General features: G+C 37.5%; 1 pseudogene; it reads right to left on the reverse strand.

Annotated features, from left to right (window-relative positions):
* Positions 1 to 3,919: 3,919 nt before the first annotated feature.
* On the reverse strand, positions 3,920 to 4,514 carry LOC102769976 (annotated as a pseudogene).
* Between the last annotated feature and the right edge of the window lie 9,608 nt (positions 4,515 to 14,122).

The following is a 14,122-nucleotide window of genomic DNA, read 5'->3' on the forward strand; positions in this document are numbered from 1 at the left end:
TCTTCTATCTATAGAATATCTCCCATATTTTCATATGGATTGTATATTCATAGCTCTGTTCAAATATAACTTTATTAATAAAGCCTGATGATGATAGCAAATTCCATAGATAGATTTTCTTATCTATCAGACATGATTTTCAGCACTGTAGGTACTAATACTAATCCCAATATTGCAAATAAACCAAGACACAGAAAGGTATATTAGTTTTCCAAAATCACATTATTAGTAAGAGTGGAGTTAAGATTCCAATCCAAGCAGCGTTGCAATGTAGACCATGACCTCAAACCCTAAACCATATTTGCTCTAATTTAAATAAGGTTTCCAGACTCCCTCTACTAATTAACTAACTTCACCCTGTGCCTTACAACTTTCTCTGTGTTCCTGCATAGCGCATATTGTCATCTATGGCAGAGCATGTCAAGTGTTCACTTGTTTTTGCTCTGCCTTTGATATACAACCAAGCTATATTTTCTTGTAGTTAGTGGGTCATGTAATTAACTTGTGTCAAGCAGGACATGGTCAGAAATGATGTGCATTACTTCTAAACCTGCTCTATGATCACCTCCAGGTGCTCAGAAGTGGATTACAGTGAAACTAATGAAGGTTACTACTGAGGGACCTCTCCTGTTACAGCTTCCTTCAAGACTCATGGAGGCTCCTAGAATTGTGTGCGCATGTTCTTGTAAAATATATTTTTAACTACAACCTTTTATGAAATCAGTTTCTTTTCATGATAATTCTGTCACATTTCACCTTTTGTTATGTGTGATTAGAGTCATGGCAAGTATTTGGGGATTTGAAAAGAGGAATATTGAGTTAAAGATCTGTGTGAATGGGCTCTGGGAAAATAAAATCATATGTTTTTCTTCTCCCAGTTTATATTTAATTGATTGTCATCCAGACGTGTAAATAGCTTTCAAGAGTTAATCATCCATTCTGCCTATTCATACAAAGAATTATCAGGATATGACTACATTCCATGGAACTCAGCATCAGTGTTAAAGGAATGGAGAACTCAGGTTTGAAATGCAGAGTTCCAGAGGAAGTACATAGAAAATTATTCCAGTTATCAGATTTGTAAAATTAAATGAATTAGATTTGTTTCTCACTGAAATCTAGTCAAAAGGATGTATATTCTTGTGAAGATAATGAAAAGCAAAACATCCCCAAACATGGAAAGAAAATAACAGAAAAAATGAAAGTAATAATTCTAATGAAAACACCATGTGATGTGTTTTGTTAAACTCCTAAGCTTTTGACGTTTGTCAGAGCAGGCACCAGCACCCAGTATAATAAAATAAGTACTAAAATACCCAACTCCTTATATATTGATGTTGTGCCTGCATGAGCTCCGTGATGATAGAGCATTTGCTATTTGTTCACCACTTGATCTCCAGAAATTAGAATGGAATGTGACACATAATAATCAGCCGGTACATATTTTTTAAGTGTCTATGTACATCATAGTGGGATTTTAGGATACCAGAAATAGATACCAGTATTATATTAGTTTCCTATGAAGGAAAAAGACTCAGACTGACTGACATCATCAGATTTGCAAATACTACAAGACAAAGGGGAGCAGCACTATTTTCTACTGCTGGAAAACAGATTACCACACATTAGTGGCTTAAAAGAGCACACACATTTTTTTTTTTAATCTCAAAACTTCTGAGGGCCTGGAGAGTAGCAGGCTGGGTGATATGCTGAAGGCTCACAGGACTGTGATCAAGGTATTGGTCAGGGTCGTAGTCTTATCTTAGGCTTGGGGTCCTCTTCTCCCTGTTGTTGCCAGAACTTAACTTCTTAAAGTTGTAGGATTGAGGCCCTTAGCTGTGAGAGACCATTTTTCCAGGTGGGTCTCTCCAGAACATTTGTTTCTTCAAGGTCAGCATATTATTCCAGCATATTATCTATCAAGTTTAATATTTTAAAGATTTTATATGTAATTAATACTGTAATATTGTTTAATATTTTTTTGTTGGGGTCTAACCCCAGCAGGTCCAGGGGTTCCCAAAGGTGTGGACAGAGTCATCGAAGAAGGAATGACACGGAGACAGAGTTCAGTTGATCAGCAGCCTAGCCAGGATCTCCAACCAAGTTCTGGGTCTTATTGTCTTGTTACATCTGTATTTATACCAGTTGATTTTAATCCTATTCATTCTATTCCAAAGATTAGGGTGTTCCTTGTCTCCATTCCAAGGTTACTCTATTGTTCTATCAAGCTACAAGGAAGTAACTGAAGGAGATTATCCTAAGGAAAGATTATGTAGTTTAAGCGTGATTGTTTGCAGTTAAAGTGATTAACTACCCATCCGGCACTTAGTTAAGGAGTTTTGCAGATTTATTCCCTTCCTTAGTCCTGTTAATCCCTAACTCCAGGGAAAAGTCCTCACCTGGGGAAACAACCTTTCTTGGGGAGGTGGTTCTGTTTAAAACACATAGTGCTAAGAGGGGAAGCAAACATACACCATATACACCAGGTCCTTTGAAACATAAGCTGTACATATGTTTCTTCCCTACAGCAACTGTGTCAAGCAGCAAGGATGGATCAGTTTCTGGCAAATTCCACCGTTTTAAAAAAAATACTATATATTAACTTTTTACAGAGAGGAAGGGAGAAGGATAAAGAGTCAGAAATATCCATGAGAGAGAAACATGGATCAGCCGCCTCCTGGACACCCCTCACTGCGGATGTGCCTGCAACCAAGGTACATGCCCCTGACCGCAATTGAACCTGGGACCCTTCAGTCCACAGGCTGACACTCTACCCACTGAGCCAAACCAATCAGGGCAAATTCCATTTTTATTTTTTAAATGACAACACATGTAAATCAATGGCCACCTCTCAGATTGGGTTGTTTAAGACTCGGAAGACTTGTTTGTGACTTTGCCAACAGGTCAGTCCGAGGCTTAACCCTATAGGCTCCCCACATCTCATTTTCTTTTTGTAACCAAAACTTTAATCCCAAGGATTCTCACAAAACATTACAAATGACAGCATGGAAAAAAATTTTGCACAGTAGCTCAAAGTTCAGGTCTACAATGTACGCTTAAACTGTCAGGACACTGTTATCTTTAATAGTCTCAAACTTCCAAGTGAAGAATGTTACCAATAGTCATGTATTCATATATAGCCATCACTTAAATTTATGACCGAAAGCAAAGGTAAACTAACTTTCTTAAAACTTCTTAGATTCTACACTAACTGGACAACATCTGCTCAATGTAAAGGCTACTTGGATTTTTTTAAACCTCTAATCTAGCTCTAACTGGTTTGGCTCACTGGATAGAGCGTAGGCCTGCGGATTAAAGAGTCCCAGGTTCGATTCTGGTCAAGGGCATGTACCTTGGTTGTGGGCACATCCCCAGCAGGGGGTGTGCAGGAGGCAGCTGATCGATGTTTCTCTCTCATTGATGTTTCTAACTCCTTATCCCTCACTTTTCCTCACTGTAAAAAAATCAATAAAATATATTTTAAAAAAGTACAACAAGCCTCTAATATACTTTAAGGGTGCAGCTTTAATTTTTAGCTGCTGGCTTATGTCCACAGCAGCTTTTGAAGACTGCTTGTCCAACTACAGCTGCATATTAGGTCACAGCTTTGGAAAGTCTTACATCTAATTTTGCCAGTTTTGTTTCCACAATATTCAACATCACACTTTGGCTGGGCAGACGTTAAGAGGTTTATTATCAGTCTACTCAAGACTGAAGTTCAAAGCAAATTCAATTTTGCTTAAGGGAACATTGTAAAGTAACAATTCTTGATATTACATTTCTTGATGATCCATTTAAAACCATAAAGAATTACATCTTTATGTGTCACTGTTCCAAGACAAACAAATGTGAACAGCTAAAACATCTTAACAATGCACCAAAGTATCAAACAAAACTTGAATTTTCTGTACATTCTCCTGTCAAATGAAACTATTTCCTGTACACCACTCATCTTGCAAACTGGTCTTCTATTTCCTTTCATTTGACCTAGATGGGCTCCGAGACCTAGAGAAGTATGGAGACGGCTTATGATTTCTCTCCCGGGACAGTGATCTCTCTCTTCTCCTGTCTCTGGAAAGGGACCTGCCCCAGCTACGGGAGAAGCTTCTGCGTCTTGGAGATCTGCGGCGAACTGGAGGACTCCTTCGGCGATAATCATCTCCAGAGTGACGATCCCAAGAGGGAGGCGGGCCTCGATTTCGACTTCTCTTTTCACCATTGGACAGTTCCACTCTCACTCAGCAGCCACATAGTGATCTCCCATCTAGCTCTTGGACAGCATCAGCTGCATCTCGGGGATCTTCAAACTGCACGAAAGCAAAGCCAGGAGGGTTTCTAGCAACCCACACTCTTCTGAGTGGCCCATAATAGCCAAAAGCCCGTTCCAGTTCTCTCTTGTCACCGTTGTCCCCAAGATTTCCCACATAAACCTTACAATCCAATGGACCAGAATCAGGATGCATTTTGAGATCGGGAGTGAGAAACTCAGCGGCTGAAGTCCACACACCCTCAGACAACTCTCTGCCTCGCCTCCGACCAACCGGCTCCACAGTTGTGTGTACCTCCACAGGTGTGTGTACCTCCACAGGTCTGTGTACTGCCTCAGGTGGACAAAATTGCCTGCCCAAACAGGTCCAGGGGTTCCCAAAGGTGTGGACGGAGTCAGTGAAGAAGGAATGACATGGAGACAGTGTTCAGTTCATCAGCATAGCCAGGTTCCATAGCCAGGATCTCCAGCCAAGTTCTGTCCAGGTTTTCCAGCCAGGTTGTGTTTATTCCTCCTGTTACATCTGTATTTATACCAGTTGATTTTAATCCTATCCATTCTATTCCGAAGGTTAGGGCGTTTCCTTTCTCCATTCCAGGGAGTAAAGATTATGCAGCTTAAGCATGATTGTTCATAGTTAAAGTGATTAACTACCTGCCTGGCACTTAGTTAAGGGGTTTTACTGATAAAAATTCCCGCCTAGGGAAACAAACTTTCTCGGAGAGGTGACCTTGGTTAAAACACACAGCACTAAGGGGAACAAACATATTAAGAACAGTATGCCATATACACCAGGTCACTGGAAACATATGCTGTGCAGATCTTTCTTCCCTGCAGAGACTGTGTCCAGCAGCAAGGGTGGATCAGTTTTCTGCACTTTTCATTTAAATAGGTTTTGATACAGCGGACCATACATGGTAGTTATTACAAAATCAAAAATAAATATTACACATCAGTGTGTAAAAATAAAATGACAGTATCAGAATTTAGGATATACAATGTGAAGGAAAAATAGAAGTACTAATAACCACCAATTTTCAGTGTAGAGGGTCAAATGTTATGGCAAACGTGGAAAAATAAAACTTTTTAGAACTGAAATAAGAGCATACATAAGTACTATGCAGGGGTAATCCATAATAAGTAAGAATGTCAGAGAATGAATACCCACTATAAAAGTTGAAAATCAATAATGTAATTAGGAAAGCACCATAAAACTAAAGTTTTTTCAATGAAACTTCTGTAGTATGTGCTGCCATGTACATTAATTGATTTATATTGAAAACTTTTACATTTAAGGAAGTTAGTTACTCAGACGCCAATATAGAGATAAGAGTTTTATTCAAGTAGTGGGATAATATGAAAGTTTTTTTATTTTAGATTTTAGTTTTTTTATATTATTATATTATTTTATTTATAAAGCATAATTTTATATGGAACCTCCTCAAAAAATCTTAGAATGCCAATGCAAGGTGGGCAGAGATTTTAGTTTTTCTGCTCTATTCTCAGAACACAGACAGTGATTGGCATATAGTAGATGAACATTTCTTGAGTGAATGAAATCTGAACTCTTCAAAGAAGACATAGAAGACAAAATTTTAGGTTCAACAACTTCAAGTCTGATTGCTTACTTTTCTTTTTATAAACTCCTTTTGATACCACTTTAATAATTTAATTTTATCCCTATTGCTCCAGGACCTTTTTCCTCATATGGTTTGCAACCATTACAAGGGAACTGCCATTTAAGATGAACACTGAAGGATGAGTAGGAATTGCATAAAGAGAATATCATAGATAGAGATTAGAGCATTATGAAAACTTAATGTGTCATAGGGATAGGAGGATATTTGAAATCATTAGAATATAGAGTTTGGTGAATGGAGCTAGAGTGTCTTTAGATGTTCCTGATCATGGGGAAAAATAAAAAAGACAATAAAAGCCATTCACACACATTGTGTTTTATTTATTTATTTTAAAAATATATTTTACTGATTTTTTACAGGGAGGAAGGGAGAGGGATAGAGAACTTGAAACATCGATGAGAGAGAAACATTGATCAGCTGCCTCTTGCACACTCCCCACTGGAGATGTGTCTGCAACCAAGGTAGATGCCCTTGACTGGAATCAAACCTGGGACTGTTGAGTCCGCAGGCTGACGCTCTAGCCACTGAGCCAAACCAGTCAGGGTACACATTGTGTTTTAAAACCATCTGTACAGCTGCACCCAGAATTGACATGAGGCAACACTGAAGAACTACTGTAGTGTTGTAGATAGAGGTTATGTAGTCTGAGCTAGGATATTGAAGATACAAAAGATTATATATTAAAAGATTCAAATTATTAGAACTTGGTGGCTGAATTATTATGGGGATGGAGGTTCAAAAAGTCAGTTGAGAAAATTTGGGCAAAAACTCTCAGAGAATGAATGGGTGTGAATTTATTTTTTTTGGCGGTAATAGCAATAATGTTCTGTGTGTTTTCTTGTGATTATGCTGATGCATGTGAATCGGTGGTTCTGTTCAGCATGCTTAAGATGTCTAAATGAAATCCAAGGAGTGATGTCTAACTACTCAACTGTCAGAAATTGGGTCTTTATTTCAAAAGAAGACATTGAGCTGATGGTGATGTTTTCACAATCAATATTAATCTATATGATAACAAGGAATTAATAAACTTGAAAAGCTATAAACTATTTTATTGACTGCTACATTTTTCTTAGGAATTTTGATATTGTTCTAGCTCACCTTTGTTCTATATGTAATATAAAATAATCAGACTTACTATTTTTTGAACATATGGTTTGCACTAAGCACTACACTGGATACTGTACATTTATTGTTCATTTAGTCTTCACATAAATCTTGTGATACATTGCTATCCATATTTTACTGATGGTGGAACTAAAGCTGATAAAATATCTTTCTTTGTTCATTCATTAACTATGCCTTTGAGAAGAGCTGGAATCTGGGATTAAATTTGCTTTATCCTTATGTCCATACTAGAGGTCTGGTGCGTGAAATTCATGCACAGGGAGAGAGGTTGTCTCTCAGCTCAGCCTGCACCCTCTCCAAACTGGAACATCTCGGGCCACGTCCCTCTCACAATTTGGTACCGCTGGCTCCTAACTGCTCACCTGCCTGCCTGATCGCCCCCTAACTGCTCCCCTGCTGGCCTGACCTCACCTCTAATTTCTTGCTCCCCTACACCAGCCCGATCTTGCCCCTAACTGCTTGCTCCCCTGATGGCCTGATCACCCCTAAGTGCCTCTACCTCGGCCCTAGCCACCATGGCTTTGTCCAGAAGCAAGTTGGATGTCTGGAAGATGTCCGGTTGACCCGGTCTAATTAGAATTATTAGCCTTTTATTAGTATAGATTTATCCATAAGCAGTATTGCCTCCAACCTATTTCAGTTCGGTTCTGTACGTTCATGGAAGAAATTGCTTCACTAAAACTATTATTTAACAACCTGCCATCCACACGCATGCCTATTGTAGATGATTAGAGACATTTATGTAACTGAAATGATTGATTTGGAAAAAATGCTGTGGTATCTGTTGGGGATTTGTAATGCTCTTTGGAATCTTCTTATCATTTCAAGTTTGTCTAAAGTTATCTCTCTATACAAGTTTTGCTTTGATGTATTACTTTATAATATGTTTAAAAAGAGAAGTCTTGTTTAAAGTAGATAATGTGCATATACATGCACACATACATTTGATATAAACCAATAAAAACACCTAAGATAACACAACATGCAATAACACCATGTCCAGCTTTTCAAATAGCGGACCTTTATAAATTAGGGCATGGCCCAAATTCGTAATTAAAAGAGATTCTGCTCTATGGGTGGTATCCTGCATTTTTATTGTGAATCTGAGTCTGTCACATCACACTTGTGACTTAGTAATTATCACTGACAAGTTTCTCTGCTGCCCCAAATCCAGCCAATTGCTCCTTTCTGCCCCAGCTTCCTTGCTTACTTGTGATTGAGAAGCAACATTGTCCCTTTCTGGAACTTCTCAGTGAATAAGTGGGAAGGGAATTTTTAGGTTAACAGGAAATCAGCGATTGTGCTGTTGTATCGTACATCAGTGAGTGAGATACAAGACGCCTTAATGAGCCAATTAATTAGGAGTCGTTTATTGCGCGTAGCCCTGTGGGAGGTGATTCTTCCAAATCTCTGAGTGAAGTCATACAGGAAGTTTTCCGTATTTATACTTTTTGAGCTCTTTGTTGCCAGAAGCCAATTCCAGCATGTGAGCAGGGCTGAATCATCTGGAGGTGGCTGAGGGCATTTCCCCAAACCTGAAAATGATGCATAAAATGATTGCTTGCTGCCAGACAGATGAGGGTATCTTAATCTATTGCCTCCTTCTGGCCAAACACCTGAGCAGCCATAGGCAGTTCCCCCAATCTGACAATAGATTCTGTATACTAAACCTTACCCTTTTATGTATATCTACCTCGCCTTAGGGCAACTTGTGTTAATAAAAAGCAAGGGGTCCTGAGACAAGGGAGAACTTAGTTCTTTTAGCTAAGACTTCTCTGACTCCCAAAATGCCTTTCAAAATTATGTTTCGTCTCTGGAGTCTAGATTAATTTACACACAGCTCCTTCTCCAAATTCCTGAACCCTTCTAGATGCTGGATCAAGACCCCTGGCACTTTGTCTGAAGATTTTACAAAGAACTCTGTGTGAGTTATTGTTAAAGACAGTTTGTAATCTTGGATATATAAAGAACAAACTTTTGGCATAAGAATATGGGAATTATTACCGGTATTAGTCCATTACATTAGATAGCTAGCTTGCAAGGTCAGACAGTTAAGTTTTTATCTTTTTCTATTATTCAAACTAAAACAGTTATTCTACAGAATAAGAGACTGTCTAAAAATGACAGTTTACAGAACAAGGGACTATCTAACAATAGCAGAGAATTTCAAACAGTAATTTTTATACAAGGTGGAGGTTACTATGCTTCAGTGCAACATGCAGAAAAATCGTTGTTATACTCCTCTTGGTCAAGTATTGCATCACAGAGAATCAAAGTTCTAATCTGACTGTCTTCCATGCCATTTTGCAGGAAGCTGGTACACCCTTTTTGGCTGCAGCAAGGATAGGAAGGCGCTGTTAGTGGGAGGTATCTGTAATAGGGTCAACAATAAAAAATAAAAGAATCTAAAAAACACATTATAAACTGGGAATCCATCTTTAGTGACTTAGATTTACTTTGTTGCAAATAACTTTGCAGTAAAAATAATAAATCTTTTCTTGGTTCAGTGACAGATGGTTTAGATTGGCAAATTTGCTTTCAGTAAATCCATCAGAGGAAAAACAATCCCTCATGTTTCAAAAGAGTAACAATAGGTCAAATACTAAGATTTGGATCTAATTCCTCAGCAGATGTACTATGAATGAATATCCCTGATCTAATACTATATGTTAGAAAATTCTCTCTGGGAATCTGTGTTGTGCATCTTATTCCAGAGTAATCTGATTGATTTCCATATGCTGTGCAAAACTGCTTTAGAGTACCAATTTCCTCCGTGAATTGCATATGGAGACACGCGCATGCATACATTTCTTTATGTGTAAATAGATAATGGGAGCACAACCCCCGAAGCTTGGATGTTCTTATTTACATGGCAATATTACGGAGCATATTTTCATTCTTTCCATTTAATCTTATTTTGAAAAATAAGAAGATACGAGAAAAATACATGAAAACTTCAATGTTGATTTATACAAACCACGTTGGCCATTTATTGTCTTCTCTCAAAATTAATAGAAAGTACATAGTTAACAACAAAACAAGTTTCCCTTGAAGGGTTCTTAGTTAATAGTCTTCTGACAGTCACCCTATCACTATGTTTTCATGTGGCTGTGATTTACGGAAAACCCTATCACTATAAATTATACCCGCTATAGGCTTATATTGCTCACGTAAAACAATATCAAAAGAAGGTAATTCAGAGCTGGTAGGGTGATGTAATGATGAACTTGTGACTTGCTATCTCTTATCTGCCTGCTTCACTCTGAGCTTTTCATGATCACAGGATTATGGAGAAACTTTGAAGAAAATGTCTCAATTAAATTAAGAAAAAGGAAAAACACAAAAGGGAGATAGGCGCTCCATGGGGTGCTTCACAGCTAATCACAGCTGCAAGGCGCCTTGGAAGGTATATATTTTAGTTTTACTGCTTTGTTAATTGAGGAAGACAAGGATAATTTGCTTAAAATAACTTCTGAGGAGTCATTCCAATGTATTTCATAGTTATTAATTAAAATGCTATTCTTTTCATTAGAAGGGAATGAGTCACTTTTAGAAGACAATTGAGCACTAGAAAGTTGATCCCTACTAGATGTGGAAAAACTGGTTTATCTTATTCCTAATTATGGTAGCAAACCATGCACTTATATTTGCCTGTTCCTTTTTTGTAAAGCCCAGTATCTGTAATAGAATCATTATTACTATTTTTTTTAGCTTCTCAGAAACAAAAATCATCACCTTCATGATGTCCTTCTTCTAGCACATAATATTGCTTCCGGTATTATTAGATGCCCAATTTCTGATTGAATCCATTTGTAACTGTTTTTTAACTATCCAGAACTAATTACTTGCAGTGGTTTGAAGAATAAATTTTATTTACTACAGTTATTTTAGTTAGTCATATTAGGAACCTTAGGAATATTTGAGTAATATACATTTACATTGAAATAATATATTTGAAATTAAATTTTTAGAGATACTTTTTCCTGTCATTTCACCTCATCTTGTCTTGCTACTTATTGCAGACCTAATACCATACAGACATTGCAGGCATTAAGTCAGTGTTAGCTTTCACATGCAGCTTATGATTCATTTCTGCTCTTTCCATGTCTCTCTCAAGCCAACCAGCCCGATTTAATTCCAGCTCCAGGAAAGGACAGAATGGGCTGGACTGATTAAAATATTAAGAATACACACACCACACACACACACACACACACACACACACACACATATATATATATATTGCATTACCACTCTAAAGGCTGAATCACTGACAAGCCCTAAGGAAAGGATGAATGAAGGCTTGGACACTTATAAATGCTCACCTTTCTCCTTCATCCTTTAGTATGACAGGCATATAGATACAATGCTCTTAGAAACTGCACATTTCTATATTTCTACTTCTAAGAAAGATCTTCCATTCTTAGCACTGAAGAAACAACAACAAAAACATTGCTCTTGCCTTCTGACTTTTGTTGATGAATGAAACGGTAAGATGCTAGAATATTAAGACATAGATAAGTACTTGAAATTTAGGATTTGGGATAGACATACTGAGAGCAGCTCTCTTGATTTAACTCTTGCTTTAGGTCACTCATATTAAAATGGACTAGGCTAAAATGACCCAAAGGGAAGCTTAAGGAAACGTCACTAGAGCTCATCAAGGTCCCCGATTTTATTCTGTGTGGGGGAAAGATGTCCCTTAGAGATGGCCATGGGCTTGTGATTTCAATTGGCCATCAAAATGGGAACCTGAAATGAGACATATTTTCTGAGCGGAGCGTTTAAGAGTCATGAGTGATCACCTCTGCTCTTTTCCTCTGCCACAGCCACCGTGTCAGCACATGGATTCCCATGAAATCAAAGCAGCCGGAAATGAGGAGTCAAAACTTAGATGACAGCTGCTCTGAAGAGTCAGCTAGACACAGATTGCCTGATTTGAGAAGGAAACTTTACTTCTAATTTTCTTATCTTTGTTGTCAGTGCAATATGATTAAGCCTACCTTTGCTGAGCCTCTAGATTCTAAAAAATGTGAGACATAAGACAAAAGATTTAAAAATATCAACTTATTTTACTAATAAAATCTAAAGTGAGGGATAAAGTTTAAGCTTCATATGGGGTGGCAAATGGACCTTTTACAGAACTCTCAAAAATAGACAAACTCCTCCCTCCCTTCAAGTAAAGCTGAAATTTCTATCTGTAACACCTTCTGAAGAAAGGATTGGGTACAGAAATGTAAAGTACAACATAGAAAATGCAATCAATGGTATAATAATTAGGTATGGTGACAGGTAGGTACTAGTTGTATCTGGGGTATCACTTTATAAACTATATGCTGTATACTTGAAATTAATACAAAATAATACTGAATGTAAACTATAATGGAAAAAACGGATTGGAGAATGGGGTGATGGTGAGAAATTCTGAACCTCCATTTTTTTCTCACAACTGTTGATATTTGCTTCCATACATCTATTGTAGTAAGCATCGGATGACAAGAACACTGTACTGTCAGACTCTCCTCCACTCCCACTCAGATTCAAACACTGAACACCTTCAATTAGTAGTCTTATTTTTGCTTTGTCCCTGACCAAGCTCTAAACAAAGCAAGAGGCCTTTCCCCCCTACATTCACATTAATCTTTGTATCCTGAAATAAAATAGTACATTTCTTTCCATTGAGACATACTGTTCTCTTTAGTTTCTGTTTTGTTTTCCTATTTTATTTTTCCGGAATTCTGCTAGACATTCCGGATCAATTTCAACTTAGAGAAGAAAGCAAATTTCACGAGGGCAGGTTATTTTACTGTAGTCTCCCTATATCACCCATAGGTATACTAATGTTTCATTCATTGTAGTCAACAATAAATATGGTTGAATGAAGAACCAATGATTACCAGTATAGTTTCCTATGTCTTCACACTTTTGAGCTGAGACCTGATATTCTGTTTATTAATTCAGATAAATAGTTTTTTTAGGGATACAGATCCCATTTCTCTTTACCCTGAATTTTGAAGTTTTGTTACAGACAGAATAAATGACACAAAAATATCTATCTAATATAAAGTGTTATGAGTTTGAAAATTCTGTTGTCACATTTTAACCTCCAGACTGGATATCCAGGGGCATCAGCTAGTTAGAATTCAGTAAAAATTTGCCTTGTCCCTTGATGCATATAATTTGCTGGAACATAAAGTAGTGTACAAAGGCTTGGCTTTTGTAATACCCCACATCAGAATTCCAATAGTGTCTGACATTGTCATTGTGTTGTGTCCATAGGCAAGTTTTTTCATTTGATTCAATAAAAAATAATTGATTGTGTGCTTCAATTCATCAGGCAGTGCACTATAACCCAGGGTTATAGAGATGTAGTCTTTACCCTCAGAGAGTTCAATATGTAATAGAAGAAATGGCCACATAAACAGATGATACAAAGGGGTTTTGTAAATGCAATAAAAGTGATTTATTTAGCAGAGGATTATAAATCAAAAGGGGGAGAATATTACCCAGCTTTAGGAAGTTCCCAGTTGAAATTATACCCCATATGAAATTACCAACAAATATAGCCCAAATCTAAACATTTCTTCCTACCTCTGGAACGGGCACGCTAGTGTAATTTAAGCCATTATCACATCTTCTTTGAAAAGAAGTTTAAAATTTATTGACATATATTATACTATCACAACAACCATATGAATATTAAAAATATAGCATCATTTTCTGATTTAAATATCTTCAACAGCTTTTCACTATACTTAATAATACAAGTACTATTCCATATCTCGGCCCACATAACTTTGGCTGAGAGTAGCTACCTCCTCACTAATCCCACCGTCCCTTCATGGATAAACAATTAGAAAGACTTCCCAGATACACTCTAGTGACATGCGGCCTTATGATTGTGTTCTAGGTGATGGAATTTTATCACAACATAAACTGGGAAGCCATGCGTTAAAGATGGATATTTCTGGATGCCCTAATGATTTTATGAAGCTATGACACCCTCTCCCCACAACATCAGCCTACTAGGAAACTGGGATTGAGTTATGGACATTTCAGTTTTACCTGTGAAATCCTCCAGGGTCAG

The sequence above is a fragment of the Myotis davidii genome, unplaced genomic scaffold (genome assembly GCF_000327345.1).
Source record: "Myotis davidii unplaced genomic scaffold, ASM32734v1 scaffold455, whole genome shotgun sequence".
Lineage (NCBI taxonomy): Eukaryota > Metazoa > Chordata > Mammalia > Chiroptera > Vespertilionidae > Myotis > Myotis davidii.